This window comes from Notolabrus celidotus, chromosome 8 (assembly GCF_009762535.1).
Source record: "Notolabrus celidotus isolate fNotCel1 chromosome 8, fNotCel1.pri, whole genome shotgun sequence".
Lineage (NCBI taxonomy): Eukaryota > Metazoa > Chordata > Actinopteri > Labriformes > Labridae > Notolabrus > Notolabrus celidotus.
The window spans coordinates 28,492,543-28,509,214 of NC_048279.1; the positions used below are offsets into that span (position 1 = coordinate 28,492,543).

The 16,672-nt window shown below is 39.3% G+C and overlaps 1 protein-coding gene across 7 annotated transcripts in view; it reads right to left on the bottom strand.

Annotated features, from left to right (window-relative positions):
• Positions 1 to 16,672, bottom strand: part of lingo2 (leucine rich repeat and Ig domain containing 2) — a 257,875-nt gene that overhangs the window by 197,587 nt on the left and 43,616 nt on the right. For 5 of the 7 annotated variants that reach the window (XR_004632019.1, XM_034689163.1, XM_034689167.1 and 2 more), the window contains exon 2: positions 11,486 to 11,558. The gene's annotated coding sequence lies outside the window, so the exon portion shown is untranslated. Of the gene's footprint in view, positions 1 to 2,160; positions 2,254 to 11,485; positions 11,559 to 16,672 lie in introns of all 7 variants that reach the window. The other 2 variants (XM_034689165.1, XM_034689164.1) reach the window with 1 other exon arrangement.

Genomic DNA, 16,672 nt, shown 5'->3' on the forward strand with positions numbered 1-16,672 from the left:
GTGGAAAAGCAAACTTTGAGTCCAAAAATGTTCTATCTTTGATGGGATTCTAGGGTAGAATTATTGTCCTCCCACAATGGAGGAAATATATCCTTCCATATGTGAGATATCCAGCAATGATCCCTAACATTTGTTAAATTGCCATTTGGATTTCAAATGCAAAGCGAGGTACGTCTGAAAAAGAAGCAATAAAATTAGTACCTCAGCCTGATTGTCACATTTAGGTCATTGTTGTACCTTCATTGCAAGAAAAACACATCGGTTAAATTGTGTGATTTTCTGTGTTGCTCCAAGATATGCAATTTAAAAACCAGCCAACAATTCAATTCAGAAAACACTATTTTATACAAAACAATATTGTCAGACTCTTCCAAAAAGGTTCACTCCTGCACTCACTGAAAAAACCACCATAAGACTACTGCTGAGTTACACCACTCTTTTGTGTCTCAACATCCTCAGAGCAATCTATAGAGGATCCTCTCCCTCCAGGCGCTTGGGAAGCTCACTTAAAGACATCAATACTCTGGGAAATGAGACACAGAGCAATGACTTCAGAGACTGAGAAGTTAGACGGCTGACTGAGATGCCCTTACATCTTACTTAAGGTGTTGCTGCGCAATGTGGTAGAGTTCATTGAGCGAACTGCTTCCACTCTTGTTAAAACATCAACTGAGGATGTCAAGGCAAAAGGCACAGATAGGGAATAAGTAAGACAGGTGAACTACTCCTGTTAAATGAAGTGAGTGTTTCTTTTTGTCGCAATCACTGCTAACGCTCCAATTAAATGGCTAGCAGAGTGCTATTTCATTTCACGTGTTTAGGTGTTTCTGTAAAAGCTTGAAGGGGACTTTTGTGGATTTTATCTGGTGTTTACAGTAGTGGTCATTTGATCAAATGTACACACAATATACAGTTATTGAACTTACAGCTGTTAGCTAGCTTGAAGAATGGAAATGAAATGCTTATTTTCACCTTTCATTATATCACTCCCCGTTACTTATGGAGTAGCTTTGCATACTATGCAGCTTGGAAAACTCCTTGTTTATCTTAATCCGGAGTCCATGAAAACCCTCATTTCGCACAATTCAGACTCTGCCTGAACGCTTAGTTTTAGTTGCTTTTCAAGAGTTAGACACTGCTTGATGTCGTTACTTCTTGCACAGTTTTGAGCTTTGAAATGACCTGAAAGCATGCCTTCACAGAAAACGTCTTAAGCTAGCCTTATCACCACATTTAGCCCTGTTAGCATACGTTAGCTGTTATTATGTTACTTGCTGTTAAGATATTCTGACAAGCGAGCGCAAACAGTTCCGTTATGACCTGCTTGTTATCCCCAAACATAAAAACACCCTGCTGTTTTCTGGTGCTTTCGTCTTTGGTAAGAGAAAATATCTGTGATTTTCCTTCACAAGCAAAAGAAACACTTAAGAGCAAACTTCTGAGACTTACTGATTCAACAAAGTGGCAGAGCGGAGAAAAAGCTGAGCAGTAAAATTGACTTTCTAGGCGAAGAAAATTTTTATAGAGCCTCTGAGTGGGCGTATCCTTCAACATTGTTCTCATAAGAGGATAGGACATCAGGATCAAGTCTTGCAAAGTTCTCGAAACAAGCTGTTCAGAGAAGCAGAAAAACACGTCTGGGGATGACGCCAACATCTGTATCTCATGTTATGAAGCTTTGCCGAGGCTTAGTATGGACATGTATGAATATGAATCAGCATCTCATTTAAGAGAGCACGCAGGACTCCTTTATTGCCATTGTTGGGCTGGATACTGTGTGTTGACATTAGTGCAAAACACATCTTATCAAAAAAGTCAGATCTATTTTGAATCACTGGGATCTGTAGTCAGAAATCTTCATTTTAAACTCTGTAAACAATTGGCTGTCACATGAAAGCATCAGCTCAGAGATTTAACAGAGACCTCTTAACCACAGACAGAGGAAGTCTGAGTTTCTCTGGATGAGCAAACTGTATTGGATTGGCTCAACATTCACACAAAATCCATCCTGCCCTCGAGAGTCTGTCAACATCATTAATAGACCCTCCAAAATGTGCTTCAATTAACTCAAACTTCCATTATCATTTTTAAACACTTCTTTCCTCTGTGTCCTTAGCCGAAGATATTGAGGAGCACGCCAGGAGAAGGATTAATTCTTACCCTGAAATTCAGATAATTTCCCTGCCTCTCCCCTGGGACATTGCACTGTCAATCAAACGTCAGGTCCTCGCTGTCAAACCCCCCTCACCGCCTCTGCAACACAAAACGACAAATGTACCGGGAATACAAATCAGCTGGCATTAAAATGACAGAGGAGGGACTTGGAGGGTAGCTGAAGAGTCAGTGATGAAAGTAGCACAGATTAGTCATGACAAAAGGCCTGCGATGTATCAGTTTCAAGTCCCAACTTAAATTGATGCAATATGAAAACAATGAGATGCAAAAGTCGAGCTCGTATGCCTCGATCTGATGAATAGATGTTCCATCTCCTCAGATGAGTGATACAGCCATGACACCCAAACTGTTGAAATGTGTCTCGGTGGGTGATTTCAAAAGTTCCAACAAAGAATGCATCATCTCCCTGTCCTCTGCAACTCTCTGCAATGACTGATTGTGTTGTCATGGCACTTCAACGCTGTCACAACGTGGCTCCACTGTCTTATCGCTCAAGTTTATGCATTACTTGCTATCTACACATACACGTCAACCCAACAGGCAGGGGGACTCCTGCTGCACTCGACAGAGACACGGCAGCACCAGCAGCTCTAACATCTGAGAGAAAACAACAGCTAGCGTGAACGTAAATTTCCCTGTGTCCGATCGATGAAATAGACAATCACTTCTCTCGCTCATTCGCTCCTAAGTTACTGCTGGAAAACAGCTATCAATAGCTCTGATGTGCTCTGAACAACTACGCTTTCATGTGTTAAATCTGTTTTGGAATCTCTGTTATCAGGTGGCATGTGATGCGCAAAAACAAGTGACAAACAGATGAACCAAAATAAGATTGAAAAGGCAAATATACACTTCTGTTGCTATAATTAAAATATTCAAGCTCACTTTTTAAGATGTAGTAAGTAAAAGTATAAATATGAGCTTATCAGCTTTTGCAATTGTCTTCACACGCTCTTTTTTTTTTTACTTACATGTATATTTATTCCCAAACTGTCTTTATCTGTTGCATAATGCTAGATGGTAAAGTGAAGGTTAATTCCATGCAGGTTCCCTGTTGCTCTTTCCACTATCAAACACATACTTTCATGCTCTACCTCACCTTCTCCCCCTATGGCACAAAGCAGCCGACAGTCAGTTCTCCGGGAGAGCCTGTGATGTGGCAACTTACGCTCCACAACCACAGCTGAGCCTCTGGTGGGACAGAGGTAGAGAAAGTGATATGATGATGAGTTGAGTGAGAAAGATGCTCAAAGCAACACCCAGGTTTGCAGGAGCAGGTATGCAGCAGGTGGCATCAAACAGTTGTGTTGTCACTATCGGGCTCTGAAGTTTTCAACGTTTGAAACAAGTTGAAGGTCTCGTCAAATATATTTTCCTTTAGCTTGCCTGTCGGGATGCTCAGATTGTAAAAAGGTAGCCATACCTAATCCTGGCTTTGATCAGCCAACAAAAGCAGAACTATGGAAGTTGCTAGAAAGTCTTTTGCTGTATTGTCTTCCCCGCAGTACAGACATAGTAAATCCACTTTGATGAAAAAAATTCAGTTTCTTGCCGACAGGATTACAACAGCAGACAGGCCTGTGTGTATCGTGCAGCTGCCTTTTTGCTTGTGCTAGGGTGTCATTAAACCTATCTCTGAGAAAGATGTGAGATCTCCGTCTTCATTGAATGAACAAAGGCATCTGTGCCAGACGGAGAAGCACATTGGTGGATTAGAGGTAGAACTGGATGGCAAAAAGGACAGGGAAAGGTACACTGTCATCTTCTGCCAAGCACATTTAGCAAGTTGTTAGGACATATTTGAATGAATCATTGCAGAGAAAGATAAATGATATCTGACAATCAGGTTTTATGTCCAATTGTTAATTACTTTTTTTGTTCCCCAACAGTATATGTATGGCTTTATAACAAAAAAAAAGGACATGTAGTGGGGCAAAAAAAGTATTTAGCCAGCCACTGATTTTGCAAGTTCTCCCACTTAGAAAGATGAGAGAGGTCTGTAATTTTCATCAGAGGTACACTTCAACTATGAGAGACAAAATGAGAAAAAAAATCCAGGAAATCACATTGTAGGATTTTTAAAGTATTTATTTGTAAATTATGGTGGAAAATAAGTATTTGGTCACCCACAAAAAAAGCAAGATTTCTGGCTCTCACAGAGCTGTAACTTCTTCTTTAAGAAGCTCTTCTGTCCTCTACTTGTTACCTGTATTTATGGCACCTGTTTGAACTCGTTATCTGTATAAAAGACACCTGTCCACAGCCTCAAACAGTCAGACTCCAAACAACATGTTACACATAAAACTCAAAATACTTATCCACACACAGAGATTATTCAAGTTTTAGCTGAGGATCTTGTTCAGCTGGGATAACAGACTTTAGGTTCACAACAATCAACAGTATTGTACTTCATAGTTCAAATCTTGTCCTCAACCTAAACTCTCTTCCCCATGCTAAAGCACTGAATGGTTTAGGCCCAAAATACATTGCTGATCTTCTGCTACTTTATGAACCACCTCGACCTCTGAGGTCATCAGGTACTGGTCTGCTTTCAGTCCCTAGAGTCAGAACGAAACATGGTGAAGCAGCGTTTAGTCATTATGCACCACATATCTGGAACACACTCCCTGAAAGCTGCTCCAACTCTCACCTATTTTAAATCAAAGATTAAGACTTTTCTATGTGCCACTGCCTTCCTATCTTAGCTTATATTAACTCACTTTAACCTAATTTTATTTTAACATATTTCTAATTTTCCTTCTCTTTTCTGTTTTATTTTATTTGTCATTTTAATTGTGCTCTTTTATGCTTGTCTGAATGTTTCCAATGCTTTTAATGTTTTAATGTAAAGCACATTGAGTTGCCCTTGTGTATGAAATGCGCTATACAAATAAAGTTGCCTTGCCATGCCTTAAAGCAGGCATGTCCAAAGTACGGCCCGGGGGCCAATTGCGGCCGAAAGGTCCATTTATTTATGGCCCCAAGCTTCCATCTTAAATTGTGTTATTTATAGCAAAGAAATTAATCACAGTTTCTTTCTACAAACAAAACTAAAGTCAAACCAGAAACGTCTCAAAAAGCTTCATATGGACTACCTGTCTAAAGTCAAAGCTCTGGGAATTCTGCAAGACGGCAATAAAGAAGAAACACAAGAAGTCTTAAAGCTGACACATTTTCAAATTAATGTTTTTTATCATGATGTGAAAATGTTCTTGATCAACACTAAAAGTTCAGAAGACACAAAAGAGGACACAAGACAAGATCAAAATTATGAAATTGTACAGAAAAGGCAACATTTGGTGCATCAAAAATGCCTGCTGGTCAGAAAGGTCTTAAAAACAACATGAAATAGAAGTGTGATGAAATCTAGATCGTGATCCTGCCATAGGAAAATAATGATACAATATTTTTTCCCACATTGCCGGACCCTAAAGAAAAACATTTTCCTCCAAAAGAAGATAACGTTTGCTCATGTGTACGTGGCTTGTGGAGAACAGAGGACTTCCTAGTACTGATTTATTGAGACAAATTTTAAATGATTGTTATTGAATAAATATGTCATATATAACTTTAGGATTCCAAAGTCTCAGTAGGAGCCACTGGCCCTGAGGTATTCTGGACAACATCATATGTGGCCCTCTTTGAAAAAAGTTTGGACACCCCTGCCTTAAAGCAATGAATTATAGCAGTCCTATGCTGAATGTTATATGCACTAAGAGTGCTAAAAGTCAACCAGCTAATGTGTGGATGCATGAGCTCCAGCAATAAGCTCGAAGATGAGGTGCAGAACAGGTTATTGCTCAACACTTGCACAATGAGGGTTTATATAATTGATCATTAGTATCTTGTAAATTGCTTGTTAAGTACAAGTGGAACTTTGTGCCACTCATAAAAATAGCACACCTGCTTGTATAAAAGTTTGGTTAATGAATTAGACAGCACCTGCACTTTGTAGGGTCTGCTTTTTTAATTAGTCACAGCATCTTGAGGTGTTGTATACTGTTTTTTTAAATGCAGTGCTGCGTTTTGTTCTGCATAATTCCTTTGTTGTGTGTGTGTTGCTTTAACTATGTGCTTAAATCCAAAAGCGATTAAAAATGTATCAACGTTTTTGACCCCAGTGTTTTCCATTTGTTTCTCAACCACTTCGATTCAGGTGTTCAGCATGGTGAATCCATAAAACGGAACAAACAATTAGGGAAAGTACTTCTAATCTTCAGGGCTTCTTGTCCTCAGCTTTGAAGTTAGCATCATAAAATTTCATAGTTTATCAAAGGCAGCTGCCAATAAAACTATCAAACCTAAACAAAGGGAATTTAAAAAGTTGTACTTTGGTTTGATAGAGATGTTTGTAGATATGTAGGATTAGCAATGAGCAATGTACAAGACAAAGTAACGCTGTTCCAAAAATCAATGTAGACTTTTTTCTCTTTAATGACCCAAAGACCTGCAGTGATGGTTTAAACACAGGGGGAGGTGTACAGTGTCAGCAGCAGTGGTGTACAGAGGAAGGGGGCAGTTGATGTTGTGGCTTCAGACTTTATGATAGTCAAATTTTCCTTTATCTTACTGCTACAGCTCATCATGATACCTAGTCCACCACCGAAACACCATGAGAGTAACTGCACTGAGGCTTAATCTTCAGAGTCCACATTTTTGGTTTGGACAATGGAAAATTGAACACCACTTAGCAAACCTGATCTATTGATTGAGAGGGATGCTAACCATTTCCTCTAATTTAAACCACACTGGACTCTATTTAGCTGTGTGATGAGATTAGAAAAGGTGACATGCCTGTGGCGTGCAGGCTGGGAGTATCAGAGGTTGCCAACACTGGCTTTGTACCCTGCTGACATCAATTCAAAAAACAGGATGTTAATGTCGCCAAACGACACACTGCTCAGTGCCTAGAAGCACCTTTAATTCCACCTACAAAGCTCCTTCAAAAAACTGTTACTTTAACTGGCACAATGACTGTCAGTGGGCACATCCCCAGACCCACTTGGATCAATGAACAAATGTGAAACAAAGGTACAGATTCAAAGGTCTGGGACAGTTCATCTTTGGCTGAAAGGAAATAAAATACTTTGATTTTTACTTGAATTTATTAGTTTAAAGAATATCATTAAGTGTCCCTCCTGGGAACTGGATACTGATCTTCCAGTTCATCAGTTAAGAAAAGATGTAACAATGTTAACGGAAGCTGATATGTATATTTTTGTTGCGGTGAGGGGTTTGATGTTTGACATCCAAAGACCTATCTTGATTTCAGCTAGCTTTGGCCTAGAAACAGATTTGATAAACTCCTAAGCATTAAGCATTATGGATTATGGCAGTTCTTCTTCCTAAGAAAATCATAATTAGTTAACAGAATTAATATGTCCTCTCATATCATACAAAAATGAAGAACCCATCAAAACTAAAATGGCTCTCTCATCTACAAATATGTTGAGCACTGTTAACTAAATACTGTGCAGGAAGGCTACATAAATCACACTTGATTATAACCTGGATATGCAACAGTTAAGTTATCATAGTGTCAGGAAATCTGAATAAAAAACATAACACTGAAGGATCTGCAATAAGAAAAACAATTCTGCCAAAATTCCTCTTTACTTCACCATTTTTCATTTTTTAGCATCGTTTCATTTTAGCATCCAACATCTCACAATGTTGGCTGTAGTGGAGAACAGGGTTGGTTGTCACACTTTTTTTTTTTACTGTTTTAATGATTGCTCATCATCAAAACATCATTCAATAGTCATTCCTACATTAAATTGAAGTTTAAGGTGTTGGCTTGAAATGTGTATCCCTCTCATTTTCCAACTCATTGTAACAAAGAGGAAATTAACTATCAAAGACACTGACACATTGTGACAACCAACCCCATCACAGGGATGGTTGTCACACACTATGGGGTTGGTTGTCACACACTATGGGGTTGGTTGTCACACACTATGGGGTTGGTTGTCACAATGGTATTTTAATGAGAAAAATCTTTTAAAAAAGGCAAGAAGGCAGAACTAAATTTGAAAGTTTAATTGCACTGACAAGTGATAGGCCTACATAACTTAATGCATTTTAACATAAAATGATCAAGGGACATGAACAGGAAACACATCTTTAGGCCAGCCTATATAACAACATAAAGAACAAAACAAATAGGCCTAACAATAATGGCCGACTCAACGAGGCAACATGCAGTCACTGTCTGAGTTACACTGATGGCAAATGTAGGGTCTGCGCACTCCAACTAATTTCACAATGCATGGTTTTGCCAACCTAGGGGTTGGTTGTTACATGTGACAACCAACCCCGAAGAGAACGTGACGACCAACCCCAACTCAAATTTTTTGCTAGCATCAAGGCTAACAACCATCTAACCAGTAGTTAGCTAGCTAATAAAAATCTAAACTATAACTTTCCCTTCACACTTTGTAAGGGTAACACTTGTTTTGTTATAAACCCATCGTTTAAAAGTCTAGAAGAAAAATACTGAGGAGCTGAATATTTACAATTTGACATGAAAACACAAAAAGTCTTCTCACCTCAAGTTCAGCTGTCTTACTCCAGAGAAGACTATATAGGTGAGCTCTGTCCCTAATTAATGAAATGTCCATACCCCAATTTGAGAGACAATGCCCTCTGGTGGCGAGATATAACAGGTGTGACAACCAACCCGTGTGACAAACAACCCCTTTCTCCCCTATTCTTCATTTGATATTATTCTGATCATGTGACTTTCAAGTAAAACTGCATACCCCTAAATCATGATTCAGTTAGCACTCGTGAAAATGAGGGATGTTAGCATTTGGTCAACTAAACCATGAAGTGCCGGCAACTTTGTTAGTCACCACCAGAATCACTAGTTGGTTAAGCAAAGCATTAATGTTTGTTATAACTGTATGCCTGAAACGCCAGTCATGTGCTGTGTCAAAGCTATAGTGTGCAGCCACTCAACACTAGCTGGGGCTGAAGCTCCAGATAGTGATGCTACTGCCATGATGCTTTAATGCTTTAATGCTATACTGCCTAGGTGTAAGCAAACACATATGACAGATGGATCTCGTAGGGCAGCACGGTTCAACAGTGTTTTGACCTAGAGGAAATAGAGATAAGGCTCTATGTTGGCTGTAACTACTTGACAGGAGCAATGTGTAACCAACACAGGCATGTTCATATTAACCTGCAAGGACTGAAGGCTGGATGTGCTAGCTCTGCTATAGGAAGCCACACTCAGAAAACTGATTTGCCGTTGTTTATCTGTGGACCTGTGTTTAGCTCTGTAAAATAAGCTGTGCTCATTTTGGAGTGTCTTTTTTTGTGTTTTTGTTTTTACTATATAAAGACTGGTTGGTTAAATTGGAACAACTGGAAAAGTAGTCACCCCTTGTCGAAATTAACCTAAAGTTAATACCAAAAACAACATAAAATTACATTTATCTTATTTAAAGAGAATTGTGTTGTTTGTATTGTTATTAAGTATCACTGTATTAAGCCATCGAGGCATAAACTGTTAATAAATTAAAATAAATGCATTGATTAGGTCAGTATCTTATGCTGTAACAGGATGCACAGATACTTTTAATGTGCCTCAATTCCATTTCTAAGAAAATGTGCAATAAAGCATATCTAAATAATAGCAATAATGATGATAATGGCTTTAACTTCATAGTATACATTCCCCTTTTCAGAGTTATGTGTTTTTAAGTTAAGAATCATCTTTTATTAAACATGTTTTACTCTTCACTAATCTAACCTGACCAGCACTTATTTCTCTTTGAAGGTGAAAGATTAATTATTGTTTTCACCTTCATTCTGTGCAGCTCCACACTCAGCATTTCATAAGTCTTCAAAGACTCATAAGCTGTCTGAACAGCTACAGTTGGTATACATCATTTTTTTTACTGTCATCACAATACCAGCGACCGCAGGCTAGTAACAGCAACGTCTGCTTCCATTTCGTCAGCCTCCCCAGAGCTATCAGGATTTTACTAGATCCCCCATAAACCTCGGGCAACATTTCCACCCAGTCGTTGATTAGTTGTATTTGCAATTAAAATAAAACAACCTGCTCCTGTCTTTAATAAAATGAGTATCAATGTAGTTACCACTTAAAACTTAAAAAAGGGGTAAAAAAAGAGATAATTAACAAGGGATTCTGAAATAATTGGCTACATCATGCTCGACTGCTCTCCGTTCCACTGTGCCATGTCCTCCCCTATAACACTGCCAGTACAATTTGGGACTGCTGAATGGGCACAGTAGTTGGCATGGAACCGTGAGCTGCTCTTATCATGTTAAGCACAATGACAGGGATTGGTACAACAGAACGGCTTTAATGATTCTGGATTTGTGCCTCTGGGCTGCTATCGCCCTGACCAACCCTTGTAAACCCATGTTTAGGCTGAGGGCTGTGTGTGTTTGTGCCTCCATTTTGAGGCTGAGCATGGACAACAAATTCAGACTTCTTGCATCACTGTGTGCAACGCTGTTATGCAAGATTTATGTCATGTTTCTGCAAAAACACAACCCAGCATTGGAAGCATAGTTGCAAGGCTGAGTATACAACAGTATTTCTAAAGTCTTGTTGTGTACTAGGAGATGCAATACAACTACTAGTGCAGTACACAGCTTCGCAGTACACAGCATAAGGTTGCTCTGAATAAATAAGTCCAAGCTGGTGCACCAGAGCCTCAATGCTAACAGTCATTACTTCTTTATCACATCTTTATGTAAGGCTGAGTTGACAAAAAGTTAAAAGCAATGTTATTCTTTCATCTTCTATAAATGTCGGCAGATTTATAGAGCTGTATGTGAACTGAACAGCGTGTTCAGCTGGCCTATTTTAAAAAACCACCCACGGATTCACCCGCTATCAATGCACCTGCGGGGTTAGTTTGTACAAAACTGCCATCTTAAGAGCAAATCTGACACAGTGCAAGGATGCCAGAAGCCCTTTCAATCATGTCACAGTTCCAACACTGTCCAAATTGCCTCTCTTCCTGTCAAAATATGTAAAAATAAACAGGAAGAGGAAGGCAGAAATTGTCAGATTATCATTACGTATAATATCTTGGTTTTCACATCCTTTCCCCTGAATGAAAGGCATTGTTATTTTTAGAACAGGCTTTGTTTAAAGCAGGTAGAGACTGGCACTATCTAACCTATGTCTGTTTATGCCTCACAATATTCAAAGTCGCCACGTGGTTATCAAAATCTATCACAAGTGATGCATGACGCCTGTGCTTTTTGTTTCCCCGAGGAGCACAATTATTCATGCTAATAGAGATGCAGAGGATTGACTTACCATACTGGAGCAGAGGCAAAGAACATGTCTGCTTCCTGCCAGGAGAGCCGAATGGTGCCTACACGGATTCAGTCTGCAACACAAAAAGAGAAGACTTCAGTACGGACACGCAGTAATGACTTATGTTATTCCACAAGACAGACACATCAGAAACATTTGGGATGTCAGCGTTCACGGAGCTTATGTCATCCACTTAGTGTACTCTGTGTCACACTGCATAAGAGCAGCAACCGGGATGACTCCAACACAGATGCAAATCCTGGATTTTATAGGACTCCAATTCACGCTTCCAGGGGAAAAAGAACATTATTAACACTGCGAGATATTATAGATTCTCTTAGGATATGAATTCAGTTAGTTTACTGATTCGTATCAATAAGAGATGATATCCTGTGGGACTCAATAAAAGTTCCTTAAGATATGAAAATATGATTCAATGCATCTAAACAGGCTACTGTTGCTTTCATTAGCAGGCGTAGAGACATACACTGCTCCACATGTCTCTGGGAAATATAAAGACTACTGTATTGATTTATATTGGGCTGTAACATTTAAAGGAAATCCTGCATAATAAGACATGTTGACCTTAATGGATTGACATTTGTATATTTTATATGTGTGTCATACAAACAAACATTTGATTTCCACAGTAAATTTGTAAAAATGAATTCCCTTGTGGGTTACATCGAATGGTTGGTCTGCTGTGGTTGCTCTGTGCTTCCCCCGAAACGTTCCCTGCATGAGGGTCAGTAAGCCTTTTTAAGTTGAACCCAATGATGATAATAATGAAGTTACTCTCAATGTGGATCAGAATGAACAACTGAAGAGGTGAGGAGGTGGTAATGGAGCTGAAACAATGTAGCTTGTAGCTCAGATGCAAAAGATAATGTCAACGCAATGAGGTCAACATGTCTTATTCTACAAGGGCTCCCTTTAAAACAAAGTGGAATATATTTAATATTGTGCAGATGAGACAAACACTGAATGAATATAAGCAAATGTTCTTTTGTGGAATAATGAATGTTACAAGTCAAAGCACTACATGTTACATTAATACCTCTACGTACACAGGCTAAAGGAAGCTGTTATAATAACTGCTTGCTCAAGAAGACGCTCAGCACACATTAGCACACAATGTTCTTCTATGTTGTTTGACATGACAGACATGACGTTCTCACCACCTACTGGCATGCTTTATGCAGGCACTTTCATCCATTTCTGTGTTGTGGTGTGGGCCGAGAAACTTGGCGAATGGGGAGGAAAATAATTCATGTCTAGAAATATTCCTTTACGTGTGCTGTATAGCCTATATACTATTACTCAAGACACATTTTTACAGGAAAGCTTTTATTGTGTGATTGTATTGAAGTTTTTCAGCTCTGATTTTAAGGGTCTTTTTTATAAGTTTGTAGAGTTTTTCAAGCTTTTATTTCATTTAATTTTTAATCGCTTTATTTTGCTTTGCCCTTCTTGTTTTTATTGCCCACTGTAAAGTACTTTATTTATATAGCACTTTTCAATACAAGTAACAAAGTATCATTATTATTATTATTATTATTATTAAATGCCAGGAGCATTTTAGGTTTCTGTGCCTTGCCCGGGGACACTTCAGCATGAGACCGCAGGAGCTGGGATCAAACCGACAACCTTCCGATTAAGAGATAACCCACTTTACCGCTCAGCCACAGCTGCCCAAATTGATAATTACTGATGGAATATCCTAATTAGTAAGGTGTTCAGATGGGGTGTGATACGTGGTTAATTTCCTAATGACTTAATACAATTCATTTGGTGTGAAATTGAGTCATCAGTGCACTTCTTGAATAAAGAGGATCTTATCTGCCATAAACACGGTTGGTGTATAGGCTGTCAGTTGTTCTACAAACACTATAAAAAAAGCCCTCGTGTCATTTCCACTGAATTGTTTGCCAGTTGTGTTCCTGTGGGAACACTAGCAGCAGTGCTGGGTGGCTTCTACCGCTGTCATCCAGAAGCACTTTGAATACTCAGGCACAAGCCTCACTGCTGCAGCATTCACAACTTCTGTCACCAAACCCAACGATAAAAGATTTTATGTTTAACTATTGTTATAAATCTAGCAATGATGCAGCGATTGTCTGTGTGCCAATTCTGATAGTAAAATTCTTAGCTTTCATATTTCTGACTATCCTACGTGTGATACTTCTGAAGAGACTGTTTGAGGTGGAGAGAAAAATAACAAGGGGAGGAAAAAAACTTCAATCTGCTAGTCACTGCATCTCTGCCTCTTTGACAGCAGTGTTTTAAAATAACAGGATATCTGAAAAGGTATGAGCCAGCAGAAATCAGGATGACAAGCAAAGTCAAACAGGCGCAAGAGTTTTAATACAAAGCCCTCCTCGACTCGATGTGCGCCTTCGATTGGCTAAATCTCATCACTGTCCTGTCCATTTTATTTACAACCTTTTGCCAAATTATTCAGGTAAAAAGCTTTGGATGCTGGATCCTTTCGGTCATTTCGGCTCTTCTTCGCAAAGAGAGGGGGATAAAACTGTCTCAGAGGGGGATTTGGGTGGAGTGAGGGTGAGGGCAGGAGGAGAAAGAGAAGTAGAAGAGAAGGATGAGACATCACCGGGATGAAATCTTCAGTTTGCCAAGGTCAGCAGATTCCTAGCTATGAAATGAAACGCTGCCAAGCACACAAGCACGCACACACAAACAATGGAGAACATACACACACGCACACACACAGAGACACCTACACATATCCAACTGCCCGTATGAGCTCTTCCCAGAGGACAACCTGCTGAGAACTGCTAAATTACCTCCAGGCTCATACTTGGCGGCTATATGTGGCGGTACACCCACGAATACAAACACGCGCTCACTCTAACCTTCTCTTTGGTGTCATTATATTGCTCCCCGGTCATTTGGAAATCTTCACCTCTCCTCTTTCCGCCCTCACTACACTGAGACCCTTAATGTGTGACACAGCTGTCAGTGCTAGTGACGACTGGTACTCATGGGGGCTGCTAGTTCACTTGACCCTCCCACACTTTCTGACCTTGTACTCTCCTGTCTTGTTCCAGGTTACTGTCCGTGATGACTTATCCATTGGGGTCACAGGCTTGCCGTGGGTGGAGAGTAAGAACAGGGTTGTTTATTTCACCCAGGAGAAAGTATCCGTGTTGCTACCTTGTAAAGGTCTGACTTTTGGCGACTCGGGGGCTTCACTTTTTCTCAATAATTCAAAGAGAAAAGCTTTACACAATCATTCCTGTCAAAAAAAGATACATTACAGGAAATATAAAACATTTTTATCTCCTATATATATTCCATAAACATATATTCAGTGAACACAAGGGTGTGATTTATGATGAATCTAATGAACTGCTACACTGGCATATTTCCACAGCTTCTGGCAACCACACACACCGCCATAACTCAGCTCAAATCAGTGCGCGGGCTGTACGTCAGAGGACAGTACATTCCATCCCTCCCACTTGCACCTGCCATTTATTTTCTGAGTGTATGATTTTATACAGTGTTATTGAGCCAATGGTATATGCTGCTGTATGTTGTGACTGAGTATTTTTGAAAAGGGTTCAATGGCTCTGGCGGCAGTGTGGAAAAAAAATCAGCTCTAGTTGTTTCATATATGTAGTGTACTCCAGTGAAACGTCCACACAAACTCAGAACACCCACAGAGGTGAAACAACACCTCTTTGTCAGTTTATCGCAGAGTTTGTGTATTACATAATTTTACACATTTTTACTTTCATGTTTTACTCAGATTCAAGAGCTCCTTTTACATGATATACCACAATGTACTAAAGTCCCAAATTACCCCCTGCTAGCAGTCTGAAAAACAATAGAACAAAAGGATTATGTGTATTAACTTCTGCGAAAACTGTATTACTTTTTTTTTGCCATTTTCGCCTTCAATAAACAAGACAGCTGAAGAGAGACGGGAAATGAAATGCTGGAAGCAGAGAGTAGGATAAGACATGCAGCAGGAGTCCAACATGCGGCTGCTGTGATGAGGACTTTATTGCCTCTGTATATGGTTTGTGCACTTAGAACGCTAGACCAACAGCGCCCCGTATTCTACAACTTTTGACATAGAATATGTCATACAAACATGTCTCTGTTACATATTTTTTTATTACTTTTCCAAAGAAAAAACAAGCCAATGACATTTTTTATGGACAGCCCTGTGCGTACGTTTTCCTTCTATGCTCTTCTCTATGATAATTTAACCAAAAGCCAAATTATCTGCAGATAGTTTCTTTAGAACAATCAAGCCAGGTAATCAAAGGCTGTAAAAAGTAATTACATATAAAAATAAGGGTTTCTCTGACATTATTTGTCAGGCCTTGTGGGCTTGAAGTGAAGCTGCGGTCTTATACCCAAGATATTACAATCTTGCACACTTCAAAAGATCAAAATCTAATAAAAAATTGGTAAAACTAGCGATGTGCTTGTTTAATCAACTAAAAGATGAAACGTTGTCATTCTCACTTGTCAGCACCAGAGTTACTGTAAAACAAGTAATTACTAGGTTTTATTATTTTAGACCTGAAATGCTGCACATATGTTGTGTCCAAGCTATATCGTAGCCACCTGCAAAAAGCAGGCACTGTAGCTTTGGTAACTGGTGAATGCCATAATGCTATAATGCTCGACAATTCAGTTGTAAATATGCAAAAATGGCTGATGACATCTCATAGTGGGCGTGGTTTGGAGGTATTTTGATTTAGAAAATGGGAAAGAGTTGTATGTGGGCTATGTCTGGTTAACTCAACACAGCCTACAATGTGCAACAAGTACAGACATGTACATTAACCTGCAGGGAGGACTTAGGGTTGGTGATGCTAGCTCTGCTAATGTTAGTCACACTTAGCAAACTGATTTCACAGTTTACCCACAGACCCCAAGTGTAGCAATGTTCAATAAATAATGCTCAAATTTGACTTAATTCTGAGTTTTTTTCTATCCTTGACTGGCCGGAGAGTCGGAATTTAAATGTATCTTGAAATGACGAGGAAATGAGTCACGTCGTCACATACCTACTCACAAATTGAAACAGTAGGAAAGCAGTTGTGTTGAAATGCTTCATCACCACATGCAAGCAAACTGGATCTGTTGATTCGGGTTTAGTATTGTTATCACCATTAACTATATAGAGAGCATATCCAGATCATTTCA